Source organism: Rhinolophus sinicus, chromosome 5, assembly GCF_057876585.1.
Source record: "Rhinolophus sinicus isolate RSI-liver-muscle chromosome 5, RSI-T2T, whole genome shotgun sequence".
Lineage (NCBI taxonomy): Eukaryota > Metazoa > Chordata > Mammalia > Chiroptera > Rhinolophidae > Rhinolophus > Rhinolophus sinicus.
In genome coordinates, this window is record NC_142505.1 from 101,486,173 (window position 1) to 101,499,173 (window position 13,001).

General features: G+C 40.8%; 1 protein-coding gene across 6 annotated transcripts in view; it reads left to right on the forward strand.

Annotated features, from left to right (window-relative positions):
• Positions 1–4,719: 4,719 nt before the first annotated feature.
• Positions 4,720–13,001, forward strand: part of TENM2 (teneurin transmembrane protein 2) — a 1,142,683-nt gene continuing 1,134,401 nt past the window's right edge. For 5 of the 6 annotated variants that reach the window (XM_019740872.3, XM_019740888.3, XM_019740899.3 and 2 more), the window contains exon 1: positions 4,720–5,249. The gene's annotated coding sequence lies outside the window, so the exon portion shown is untranslated. The remainder of the gene's footprint in view (positions 5,250–13,001) is intronic. The other variant, XM_074313875.2, reaches the window with a different exon arrangement.

Genomic DNA, 13,001 nt, shown 5'->3' on the forward strand with positions numbered 1-13,001 from the left:
TCTGGCTATCAGTTTCTATTTCTTACGATTATTAATTTCTAGCAATAACACTTTACCTCCTGTTTTCTAATTCCCTATGGTCTTGTAAATTTAGACCTATTAGAATAGTGTGTAAAAGTAAAGCGTGTAGGCTCTGAGCAACTGTAGAGGGGTTTTCAGACTTCAGATGTAGGTACTGTTACATCTATGTGAGCTACTCAACATCATTTCTTTTCTCTGACTGATTTCTGGAAAGATGAATAATTACCATTCAAGATACAATCTCTCCCCTTAAGTTACAGAACCAAGACTATCATCAGTTATCCTTTTCGATACAATATATCCTATCCTATGCAAAAATGCATGCTGGCACATGGGAGAACCACATGGCATCTGAGGAGCATATTCTGAAGGGTGTTTTCTGACCCCTCTTAAAAGCAGGAAATTACAGCGCCTACAGAATCTTCAAAAAGAAGTTTACAGGCATTGGAAACAAACAAGGAGAACTGCAGTGATTTTTAAAAGCTCGGTTTGTCTCCACTTCTAAATGCTTTCATCCTTAGGAAAGTGAAAATCTTCCAGCTATACCCTGTAAAGGATTTTAGGAAATTGAGGAGAGTGTCTGTTGAGAAGGAATGATCTGGGAAACGGTTGACAACTACACCACAATGCTAGTTCAAAGCAAAGGGAGTAAAGGCTCCTCACAGAAGACTCAGAAGCCTTTGCTCCAGTGACACTCGTTTTGATTGGTCCCAGCCACCAAGCTCCACATACATCAGTTTTCTAATTGGCCAAATAGACTAAATAATGCTCTTTGAGAGAGATAACGTAAACTAAGTCTCATTTTCTTGGAGGATTGCAATACTACTCTACATGAGGTATTGTTCACACCAAGTGCAAACAAGGCGCCACCCTCACCCCACCTCCACCCCAAGTCTGGCTCTGCGTACAAAGAGATGTCAGAAGTTCAAACCAGCGAATGCAGTGTTCCCCACATGGGTTCTGGCATCTGACAGACCTGGACTTGCCCCCCAACTCAGTTGCTCAGAACTTCTGTGACTTTGCCATAAGTGGTTTGCTCTTTCTGGATGCATGGGATGCATGGGGTGAGCTTTTGTTTCTTCATCTATAAAATGGGATGATGACTGGACAGACTCTCCTCAGGGAGTTGCTGCAGGGAATAACTGTGGCAATCTACATGACAGTGACTTTCCTGAAAGTTTATGGACTGGGTACCCCTGCAGAGCATCCGCTAACGTTTCAAGTTTTCAGCACAGTTTTCCTTGAAGATCAGTCTTCACGATTTTCTTAATGGGTTCTCATCACAAGCTAACAGAATCCATTGCTCTTATGACAGAAAGCAACCTCACACATACATAGGAAGGGGTTATTTAGAGTCGCAGAGAGCTTTCTGCTTTCTGACATGTTCTCTAGGGAATAAATTTATTCTTAGGTGGAAAGAAGAGGGGTTAATATTTAACTTTATCTTAGCAATCCCTCCCCACTTATAGTCTTTCAGTGTACAGCAAAACATCTGCAGGAGACAAATCCACAGTCCAAGGATGGTATGTACTTATAGCTGGATGTATATATCTATAGCTGTGAGGTATAGCAATAGATGGAAACAATTTGTGGATGCTTTTTGTGTGCACCCACAGAGAGGACAGAATGGGGCGATGAATACTGAAGACCGAGTAAAGGATGCATGGGGTCACGGTGTTTTTCCATATCTAAGCATCTCATTCTTACACACTAGCAAGAATTCTTACAGGCTGGGAATCTCTGCAAAGGGCTATACTTCAATTTCCTGTTTCAAGGTAATACTCCAAAATGGAAAGGTGTTTAATAAAAGCTTCCTTCCTATTTGTAATCAAAGCTGCCCCTTGTCACTGAGCATTCCAGTAGTCTGCTAGCAGAACTATACAAAATGCAGTTTTTACTTTCCTGTGGTTTGTAGCCACTGCTGCTGCCGGAGATGAGCAGGGAGGTGGTGAGGCACTGGGTACTAGGTGAGGCCTAAAAAGGCAGAGGAAGAAGGGCCTGAAGAAGGCAGAATGTGTGTGTGTGTGCGTGTGTGTGTGTGTGTGTGTGTGTGTGTGTGTGTGTGTAAGACACAGAGAGAGACAGACAATGAGTGGAATGTCTGCCAGGTACTATTGGATATAACAGAAAATAAAAGTTGACATATCACTTTTCCTCTGGAGTTTCTGGTCTAGTGGATTTCTTTTTATTGGGAAGCCTCAGTTTCCTCATCTATAAAATGGGAATAGCAGCAGAATTGTTGTTAAGGTTAAAATGAGACAAGGTCTCAGCAAGATATCTGGCACATGATGGTACTCAGTAGTTGACTACTGATAGCCTATTCTATGCCTTTACAGTTTGTATGATACTGAATGATCTCTGTATTCCCTCATGATACCCTCCCCAGCAATCTTTTTCCTGTGATGCACACCCATATGATGTGATTGGCTTCTGGATAACATGAGGTTAATAGCAGAGCCTGAGGGCTAGTAGTGTGAACTTGAGCACTAGACAGACCTGTGCTGGAGTCCTTCCCTGCCACCTTTGAGCAAGTATTTACCTTCTCTCAGCATTATTTTACTTAGCTGTAGATGGAGATAAAATAGTTCCTACTCTAAAAATCATTAGTCCTATTCCAGTAGTAGTTAGTGTGCATGTGTGTGCCTGCGCGCACGCGCACGTGTGTGAGAGAGAGAGAGAGAAAGAGCGAGAGAGAACCAGTTAAGTTTAACATCTGCTAGGTACTATGAGATTAATGGAAAATGAAAATAAACATATCCCTGCCCCCTTGGAGCTTACAGTCTAGAGGTCGTGTGCTTTGGAGAGATATATAGTAGCTAAATCATGGCGCAAATGGAAAATTGGAACTATAGCACATTTTATAAAGAGAAGTAACAATGCCTTGAAAGCCTATAATATGGAGTATTTGATTAAGCCAGATAGATCACAGGTGGCTTCCTTGAAGAAGTGACTGGTATAGACAGCTAAGGACAAGTAGGAGTTTGCTGGATGAATAGGGGAGAGAAATGCATTCCTAGTAGGCTGTCACCATCCACATCATAAGCATATGATTGGCATCTTCTTATTAGACTATAAACTCAGCGTACAGAGTCTTTGTCACCTTCTGTCAACTCTGAGATAGTACCTAGAAGCACTAAGTAAATGCTTAGTATAATAAATATGTGTTGAACGAGTGAATGTTAATAGGAAATCAATATGCGTTGTTGAATGAAATAAAAAATAACTGCTGTGCCCTCATCTCCTGTCTTTATTCAAGATGCAATTAAGAAAGACACATAGTTTAGTAAAAACAACACAGACTTTGGAGTCAAGCAAACGGTGCCGTCTTATTCTGGCTCTGTCCCCTTGGGGAAATAACAGGACATCTCTGTTTCAGTCGTTCTCATGTGTAGCATGGGAATAAGGATAGCTTCTTTACAACTGTCAGTATGGAACACCTAATTAAAAAAATGATGCAAAGTTATAGTCAAGACCTGAGCATTATCACTATTATTAGTATTACAACATTGGCAAATTTCAGGCATGCTGTTTTTCAAAGAGTTGTAGGTTGCTGAAGACAGGCCAGGTACGCCTAAAGGCCAGAGGGTATCAGCCAAACATCCAGCACAGCTTTACCTTGCTGGAAAAGCCTAAGGTTCATCAATGCCCTGCATTTTTTTGTCTGGGGCCGAAGAGTCAGATGGCCAGATCTAGATTCCCGGATGCATTGGTTATAATTGACTGGCAGTTGGCAAAATAGTCGGGGGCCTCAATTTCCTTCTAGGGTTGATCATATAGTGTTTGGACGGGATAAAATTAGGTAATTCATGGGCGTCAGATAGCGTAGAGCCTGTACAGGGTAAGTAAGCAATAACGGTTAGCTGTTACTACTACCAACTCCAGGCCCTGCGGGATGTTCTTGCAAGTACCCTGTAACTGAATCAGCTTTCCTGGGCAGGGAATTGCTTCCTTTGGGATCGCCTTTACAGAAGGAAGAAAAGCAGCTCCTCTCTGAGTTCTGGAAGCCTAGTGTCCCCAGTACCGCATCCTCCGGGGCAGCTTCTGGGCCCCCGAGTAGTCTCTCCATGAGGCAGGTCAGCGGGGGGGCTGAAGGTTCTGGTATCAACCTCTACCTTCCCTCAGGAAGCCGTGGTCTCTGTGTTCCCAACCCTGGAAGGCGCGATCTGCGGTTCCTGCGGAGCACTGGGCATGCTCACCAGGCTCCGGCAGTCCGCAGGACACGCCGACTTCTGTGCTTCCCTGTGCGCAGGGACCCGGGTGCAGCTGCAGGTTCAGTGGCTTTCACAGATCTGAAAGCTTAGTGCCTGCAGCCAGGAAACCCAGCCTCCCATGGTCAGCCCCGAAGCGGAACTGAACTGCACTGTTCGGGGTCTGCGCACTCAGTCTCCGGTCTTGGAAACGCCTGGTTGGGGTTTTCTCTGAAGACCACGGGGTGCATGTGCCCCTGTGGCCCCTCTTTCACATTCGTGAACCCCTCCCCGGCCCCACACCCCGCAAGCACAGCTGCTGCAGCCCCAGCGCCAGCCACCACCCAGCCCCGGCAGCCGCGGCTGGTGCGCGCGCTCAGGCCCGCGGATTGGCTCGCGCGCCCATTCAGGGCTGGTGCTGGGGGGCGGGCGGCGCGCGGCTCCCCGTGTGTGTGTGCGTGTGTGTATGTGTGTGTGTGTATATGTGTGTGTGCGCGCGCGCGCTCACGCGTGTGTGCATGTGTGTGTGCGCGTGTGTGTGTGCGGCGCGCGGGCGGGCGCCTGAGTGCGCGCGAGGGCTCGCGTGCGGGAGCCACTGGGTGTGCGTGCATGTGGTATGGGTTTCATTCCAGAGCAGGTTGCACATTGGTCCTGGGTGGCTCTCAGGCTCAGGTCGTGCTTGGGCGTCCTCCTCCTCCTAATCGTTTCCGAAGTAGCAGCAGCCGCCGCCGCACCAGCAGCAGCAGCCGCGGCCACACCGGCAGCTCAGCGGCAGCGCAGAGGCACAGCCCGCAGAACTGTGCAGAAGCGAGCACCGTTTGGGGAGTTCGGGGGGCGGGTAAGAGGGAGGAAGGGGAACGCCTGTCTCAGTCTGGGGGGTTATTTTCCCCTTCTTTCCCTCTCTCTCTTTCTTGAGGGTGTGTGTCGCCCCCTCGAAGTGAAGGAATTTTGCTCCAAAGCGAGCTGGGACCGAAGACTCTAGGCTAAGTTATCTCTCTATGTAGATGGTGTCAGGGAGCGAAGCTACTGACCGAGCCGCTGGTAAATGTTTTTCACTTCTTACTCTTTAATGCTTAAGGCTTTTGTTTGTTTGTTTGTTTTTTCCCTTTTCTTTCTTCCTGTTTCCTTTCTGTTGCTCCTAATTCTGCACTCGCTCCTGAATCAGCTGCAGTTCCCTTTCTCTCTCTCCTTGCGTTGTGCAGTTTGCAACTTGTTTCGTGGTTTTCTATGTATTTTTTTTTTCCCCTCCTTCATCCTCAGATGAATGCTGGAACATTTAAATTCGGCACTTCGGGAGGTCGTCATTAGTTGCATGAGTTTTTTTTTTTTTTTTTTTTTTTTTTGGGGGGGGAGGGGAAGATTGGTAGAGCAGACTGTTATTTCCCCGCAGAAGGACTGCCGGTTTCTCTCTAATGTACATCGCAATTATAGGGATTTTTTTTTTTAGGGTGCATTTTAACATTGCATTGAAATTTAAGGTTATCATTCCACGGGATTACAATGCATTTTGATTCAGTTTTGACAGCATGACAGATGCCAGTGTTTCCAGAACTACTGTGTGATACATGCTGGCTAAAATATTCAAAATTGGAGGACAAATCATTTGCATTCCAAAAGAGAATTTCTTTAAAATGCTGTTTTGCATCACATTGCTGCAGATTTGCAGAAGGCAATAATAGACACCACTACTCACAAACATATAACTGGTTTAGTGCATCCCATTCTATCCTGATCTCCAGTGATTGAGCCATTGCTAAATTTACTTAATAAATAAATTTAGGGCTGTGGAGAAGGAGAGGGGTTGCTGGTATTGTTTTACTCAAAATTGTTAGACATGAACAGCAATTTCCAGCCCTCTCTTAGATCTTACTTGAAGTGGTACCTTGTCAATTGGGGGGTGGGGAGGGAGGGCAGTTTCTGCTATACACATAGAATAAAATTATTTAAAATAGCCAGCATAATGCATGCAAATTGAACACTAACTCTTTTCTTAAAAACAGAACTGACTCTGTAACTCTTGCTTCCAGGATCTGTTTTAAACATTATTTAAAAATTAATATACGACAGTCCTTTAATGTATTCATATCATTAAGTTCTTTGGAGGGTTCTTAGCAGTTACCATGTTTCATTTGTTTTCCTCTTTCCCTTCTGAGTTTTCTGTTCCAGTTCAGTAGAAAACCTGAAGGGTCAGTAAGTAAAGGTAAATCAGCAGTTTAAAAAGAAATCGGTTTATAATTGTAAAATTTCTGCTAAGCCATGGGAAAATGAGCTGAAATAATGGCAGCTGAAGTGTAGGGAGGGAAGACTGGGGTAGAGCAGGTTGCAGTTTCAGTATGTGTATCATCATTTTAAGGCGCTCTGAACTTGACTCAGATGAGGATATCCTGTTCAGGGATGCTCTGAGGCACACACATTGTACAGAGGGAAAATATTGTTATGGAAGGAAGCCCTCTTCTGCTGTGTGGTTGCCCTGTCATAAAACAGCAAGTTACCTGTGTGCAGGGAGTATGTGTGCAATAATACTGTTAAACTTTGTTTTAGTGTAAACTTAGCTGGTGTTGGAAGAACAGCATGAAACAGTACAGCCTGTTCAGGACTGAAGAAATACGTACAAAATACACTGTCAATTAACTCAACTAGTCAGACCCTCTTTTCAATAGAAAAAAACTTACTCCGAGGTGCCATGTGCACTCACCTGTTCTGGGTCGCCTGTGTTCACAAACCTTTTCTTGAAAGTGTGGACCGGATTCCTGAGATCCAAAGCTGTTTCTTCTTTTGTAGACTGCTGATAGTAATAAGGTGTTTTATTTAGAATGAAAGCTCAGCTTGTTCACAGGTCCCTTGAGATGGCAATATTGCCATTTGAAAATATTTTCATGGACCCTTGCATTTGCCATTTTTATCACATTGGGATGTGGAGGGGGGGCAGAAACCCAACTTCCGTTCATGAGTATCACAGTTGTCTTTGAGTGAAACATTTGCTGGATACTGAAAAAAAATGAATTTCTGTGGTAAGCTACCATCCTTAGAACCCAAGTCTTCTAAAACATCCTGGTTTTGTTGTTCTAGGACCAAAATCAGAAAGTAATATCCCCCATGCTGAGCAGCTGCATTATTTCTCTGGAATATCCCAAAACAGATAATTGACCTGGCTAAGGACTCATTTTGTAAGGCCCATGGGGCAAGAGTTCTCATTGGTATGTAATACATTCAGAGCATGAATTTATTTATGAAACATCAGGATTATCTTCAGTTTCAGCGTCTTCACTAGATGTGAAGACCAAGAGTCCATTGATTTAAAGAACATACTCTTTCCTGCTGAGGGTGGTTTTTACTCACCCAGTCCTCTTTCTACCTCTAGTTTCCTGGCAACTCTGAAAAGCTCTGAGAATTTGTGTTACAGTAGGAAACATATCTAGGTTTTGGGTGTAATGCCTGGTTAGATTACTGTTCAGTCATCTGGATTTGTAAATACTCTTACATGGTTCTGCATGGTATCGTGTCTGTGGCTTGTTGGTGGTTTTATTATTATTATTGTTCTATTATTATTACGTTTTCCACTAAATCTTAATGAAGCTAATTTTAACTTGCTGTGCCTGGTGTAGATCTCAGGTTAATGTATCAAAATAATATCCTCCTCCTGCTAAACTTGTTGATAAATTAGGTAGTTTACTTTCAATTGGCATTTGTGTTGAATTGCAGCATTTCCAACATCATGGGATCTGACAGGTTGGGAAGAGGTAACTTGTTTTTTTGGGGGGAGGCCATATAGAAAGTGACTGTTGGATCATAGAACGTGATAATCATATTTGCCCAAATTATCAGGATTCCTATTTTCATTTTTATAAGAGTGGAGGTTTCTCTGCACTTATGAGGTGCTTATTATGCAAGAGCTACTGAATATTTCTTAAAACTAATTGCTATTTCTTTTTTTTTTTTCATTGTGTAATTGAAGGGAACTTTGAAGTACTTGTGTGTTTTGAAGGAAAACCTGTATTGGCAAGCTTTTCCATTGTTTTCTATTCTGTGTGATCTAATTTTGAGAAGTGATTTGTGGTGGAATATGGTCAAGGTCATTTCCAAGGACCTTTTCTTTCCTCCCCACTTAAGAACTCAAGCTTAAACTGAAAGTCAGATTTAAAGAGGCAAAAACTCATATCAAGATACTACCTTAAACGGGGCTCTGTGAAAAGCTTATGTTTTTGTCTCTCATTACTCTGTGTGAAGCAACAGTTTTATTCTTTGAATTACTGGCTCACTGTAGTCCTGGTACACTCCTAGAGAGAAACCTTCCACTCTGCACGCATCGCACACGCAACAGATTTGCCACAGTCAGGGAAGATTGCAAGAACAGTTTTTTGGGGGGTGGGTGGGTGGGTGGATGTCTTTTGATATGTTCTTAATGGAAAGGGACATAGCAATATTTCATAAAATGTGTTATAGCTTCTAATTAGATGCTACCCCATTTAAAATTGTGTGAAACCAATAGTAATTTATAAGAGTTTTGTATTGTAGCTTTGTCAAAGTATTCTTTGTACTCCTGGTTTCTAGTTTGATTTAGAAACAGAACATTCACATTGTTCGGGACTTTGTAATATCAGTAACATATATATATATATATATATATATATATATATATATATATATATATATATATATATATATGATTATTATTTTGGTTTGTTTTTTTCTACCTAACAACGATAAGCCACTACATAACATACTTATTTCAGTAGTGGTAAGAGTATCCTGCTCATATTTCCAAAAAGACTTCATGAAGTTAAAGAAGTATAAAATATTTTCTCTAAAATTCATATTACTGCCCCAGTCTGCTTAATATAGTGCAGACTGTTTTTTATGAATTCTTAAGGGCAAAAAAATGAAGCACCTTGAAAATTGTTTGCAAATAAAGTCTCTTCATTATTGTTGAAAGAGTTTAATTGGCCCACCTCTCCTAAGTACAGAATCACGAGCCTTTCAGACAAAAAGAATTATCGGGAAAAAGGTACAGTTATGTGCAAAAAGACAGCAGGTGTTTTAACTCTTTTTATGGAAGTTTAGTGAATAGAAATGAAGGTGAAATAAAATAGAAATGCGTTAAACTCCATTTTCCTTGGTAAAGACTTTTCTCCCGTGGACAATATGAATTGATCTTTGACGCTGGTGGGTTGATTGATTGATTGACATTTCATCATTATTGTGTGACTCCTGCCACGGGTGCTGGCGATGGGTGCTGAAGACCCCATATCTGCCTTGGGAAAATCTGAGTGCATGGTTTGGAAAGAGACAGATGGTTTCTTTAAAAGTTTAGACTTCTCAGGCCTTGACTGTAATTCATTCAGAGGAGGCTTTGCTCTCCTTGATATTTGTTAGGTCACCTGTGGAGACTCCCCAGCGTCCTCTGGCCTCTGAGCAGTTCTGCCACAGGTCATTGTGATATCAACATGATACTAGATGTCTTAGCTTAGTTGTTGTTCTCATTGCACCTAGCTTGTGATTTTTGGAATGTGAGGCACATCTATAAAAGTTGGAAACTCAGCTTTCTAAAAGACAGCCTATCTATTGTTCTGATAACTAAATTACTTAGCTACTTAGGCTTAACCCTGTTAAAAAGAGTATAAAATGTATGATCCATTTCTGTCGGTATGACCTTAGTACAGTTCTTATTGCTAAGTTATAGAAAAGGGACTTGTGGACCCTGTCGAATAGCAGCTTATTTATGAATTTGGTTCAAAAGAATAAGTTATTTCCTTTGTTTTTTTAGGCTCCCCAATCTTCAGTTTGCCTATTAGGAGGCAAGGACTAAAGCTGGAGAATATAATTCATATGTTGAAGATAAAATTGATACTAACAATAACATAACCGATTTAAAATCTTTAGAGCGGACAATTTTATACAGGATTCTTTTGGAAAAAGCTTATGTTTAAATGTCATTTTTATTATTGCTTAGAATTTAACTGATACTCAATGTTTTGACATTTATCCTACTTTAATTAGAGGAATAAGGGTATATATGGAAAAAAGAAATACATCATTAAATATAAATGATTTAGGTAAAGGTTAAAAAAAGTCCCATAATGTAAAATAACCATTTCACAAAATTATATAAAACATTTGCTATATTTGTAACGCATTAAGAGGAAGCGTCACTTCAAAATTTCATTTTGAATGTTTGAAATAGTCATGTTAGGTTCTTAGGTTATTTCTAAGAATGAAATTGAACTATTAGAGAAGATAGCTATGCCATGCATGTTTCTAATTCAAACAGTAAATATCTACATAGCTAAAATCCTACTTATTATCAGAGAACTCATTGCAACAGACTTTTATGATTTGAGCAGTGATAACGTTTCTAAACCATTTCAAATGTAAGAGTATATGGTTATATATACACATTTCAGTAGCTATTACTTAGAAGGAACATAGTCAAATTAGAGCTGCAGGAAAGTATATTTCTGGCTTTCATTTTTTTATTCCTTCAATGAGCAGTTTTTGGATTCCCAAGACAGCCAGAAACTGTGCTCTGCTAAGAGCTAAATCTCGTGGGAAGAGTCATTTGACACCAAAAGGATGTCCAAGAAAGTAAATGGCAATAAGGGTGGGTATTTTTTTTAAAAACCCAAGATAAAGCTTTCTTCTTTGCATCATTTGAGAGTATATTACAATGGTAATTGAATTTTATGTTATTTTGGGGTTTGCTCAGACAGTAATCGTATACAGGTATCTGCCCATTCTCTGCCTCCTAGTATGCCCAATTTATTTCTATTCATGTAGTCTGGTGTGATGTGACACCTGGAAATGTAGACGTAAGTCAGAGTTTGGCATGACCCGCAGAAATTTAATGGGGTCTTGAGGGCAGAGCAGGTGTGGGTTTCTGGGAAGAAGGTGACGACCAGGGGGATCCTGGGGTGGGCCACCATTCCCTTATGATAATAATCACGCCACTAGTTTTATTTTCAGCCTCGTCTAAACTTCTTGAGAAGACACAAACTGCTTCTCTCCATTTTAACCCTAAGAATAACAATATAATTATTACAAAAACATTTCACAGTGGTTAGGACTCTGTAATTTGTGTGACCCAGCATCTAATTTTTCTCCTCTCTAATCCTGTTTATATATCCCCACACATAATCAGACTCAGTCAGATGAAACCAATTACTAAGGGGGAAAAAATCAAATTTATTTATTATATTTATTGGAGATGTCTGTTGCTTAATTATCCATTGGCAAATATACATGTGGCTACAGAGAAGGCGGTGGATGAGTGCGGAAAAATGATCAATCATCACTTCTCACAGTCCAGAGGAGGTTGCCAAGAAACAAGAAAAAAAAAAATCCTTTCTCATTGCTATCAATGTGGGGAGCTAAAAAACTGAAAAGCAAGCATTACCCCCAACATGTGTTTGGTTTCACCTAGGACAATTTGGAAAGGCTTGGGAGTTACATGATCAGACTTTCCTAACAACTTGATGTAATGTTAGGAAGACATGTAAGAAGTTCTGTATACTTTGAAACAAATAATGATTTCGATCTTCAAAGTTGTGTGTTGGAAAACTAACGCAAGTTATCCTGCAAAGCGATGACCAAGCCCACTCTTTGGCTGTGTGTGGGATTGTGGGAAGGAAGCAGGGGAGGCTTTGTGGGGAGGGGTGGGGTTGGGTGGGTGTTTAGGTGATCTGCAAGGTACTGTTTGCAAAGTTATTGATCATTACATGTAACTCTAATGAGTAAATGCTAACAGTACTGCTAAAGCAGTGAATTAAATAGATTTTGTGTTTGTCCTTTGAAGGTGAAAACATCCACAGACGTATTTTTGGTCTCATGTGGTTTAGTTAAAAAAAAAAAAAACAAACAAAAAAATAACTTGTCTCAGTCAAATCTCTCTCTCTCCCTCTCTCTCCTTCCCTCTCTCCTTCCCTTCCTCTCTCCTTTTTACTCTACACTCAGTTTAATGGGATTGTACCAGAGCATGGCCTATGTCTTACATGTTTTCTCCACTTGCTCTCATCATACATTTCTGGAAATTTATCACTGTGGAAGTTGCTCTTCAAAACGCTAAGTGGAGTAACCACCATTTCAAGTACACGTGGAAAGACTACGTTGTTAACAGAAGCATAGTCTTATTTACATAATTCCTAAATTCCAGGGACCACTAAATTTTTATAAATCTGTCCTATTCATACCCCCAAGGTAGACCAGGTATATGAGCTTTCGGGAGGAAAACAAAGCACTTTTGAACTTGAGGCTTTTGAAGATTGTCTAAAAGGAAACAATGAAATTAGGTTTTAAGAAATGCAGCACACCATTAAGGCATCATTTAGAGTAGACAATGGGAAATTATGATTTCTTACTAATTACCATTAATTTGGGGATGGTACTATTGAAGAGACTATTTAAGCATTGTAGAGAATGCTTTTGTTATGTTTAGATGCAAAGAAATAAAATGACAACACAAATCTTACCAGTCAGAAGGCAGAGGTGGTTTTATACCTGTTGCCTTAGCAAGAAAATATTAGAGATGAGCTAAATTTTGCATTTATTCTAATCTATATTTTAAAAGCGATTCTGTAATAACATAATAGAATAATTGTATTGCAGAATAAAAGTTGCCTTCAGCTGGATTCACTGTAGTAGCCAAACAATAAACAGAGAACCTGAACTCTACTTCCTACAACAGTGATTTTTCACTAGCTATTCCCTAAGGCCACTCTAGGTATGAGGGGCACCAGTTATTTTTATATGATTTGTGTATGTTCCCATAGATTGTGAAGTCTATTCCTGGTCAATTTTCAA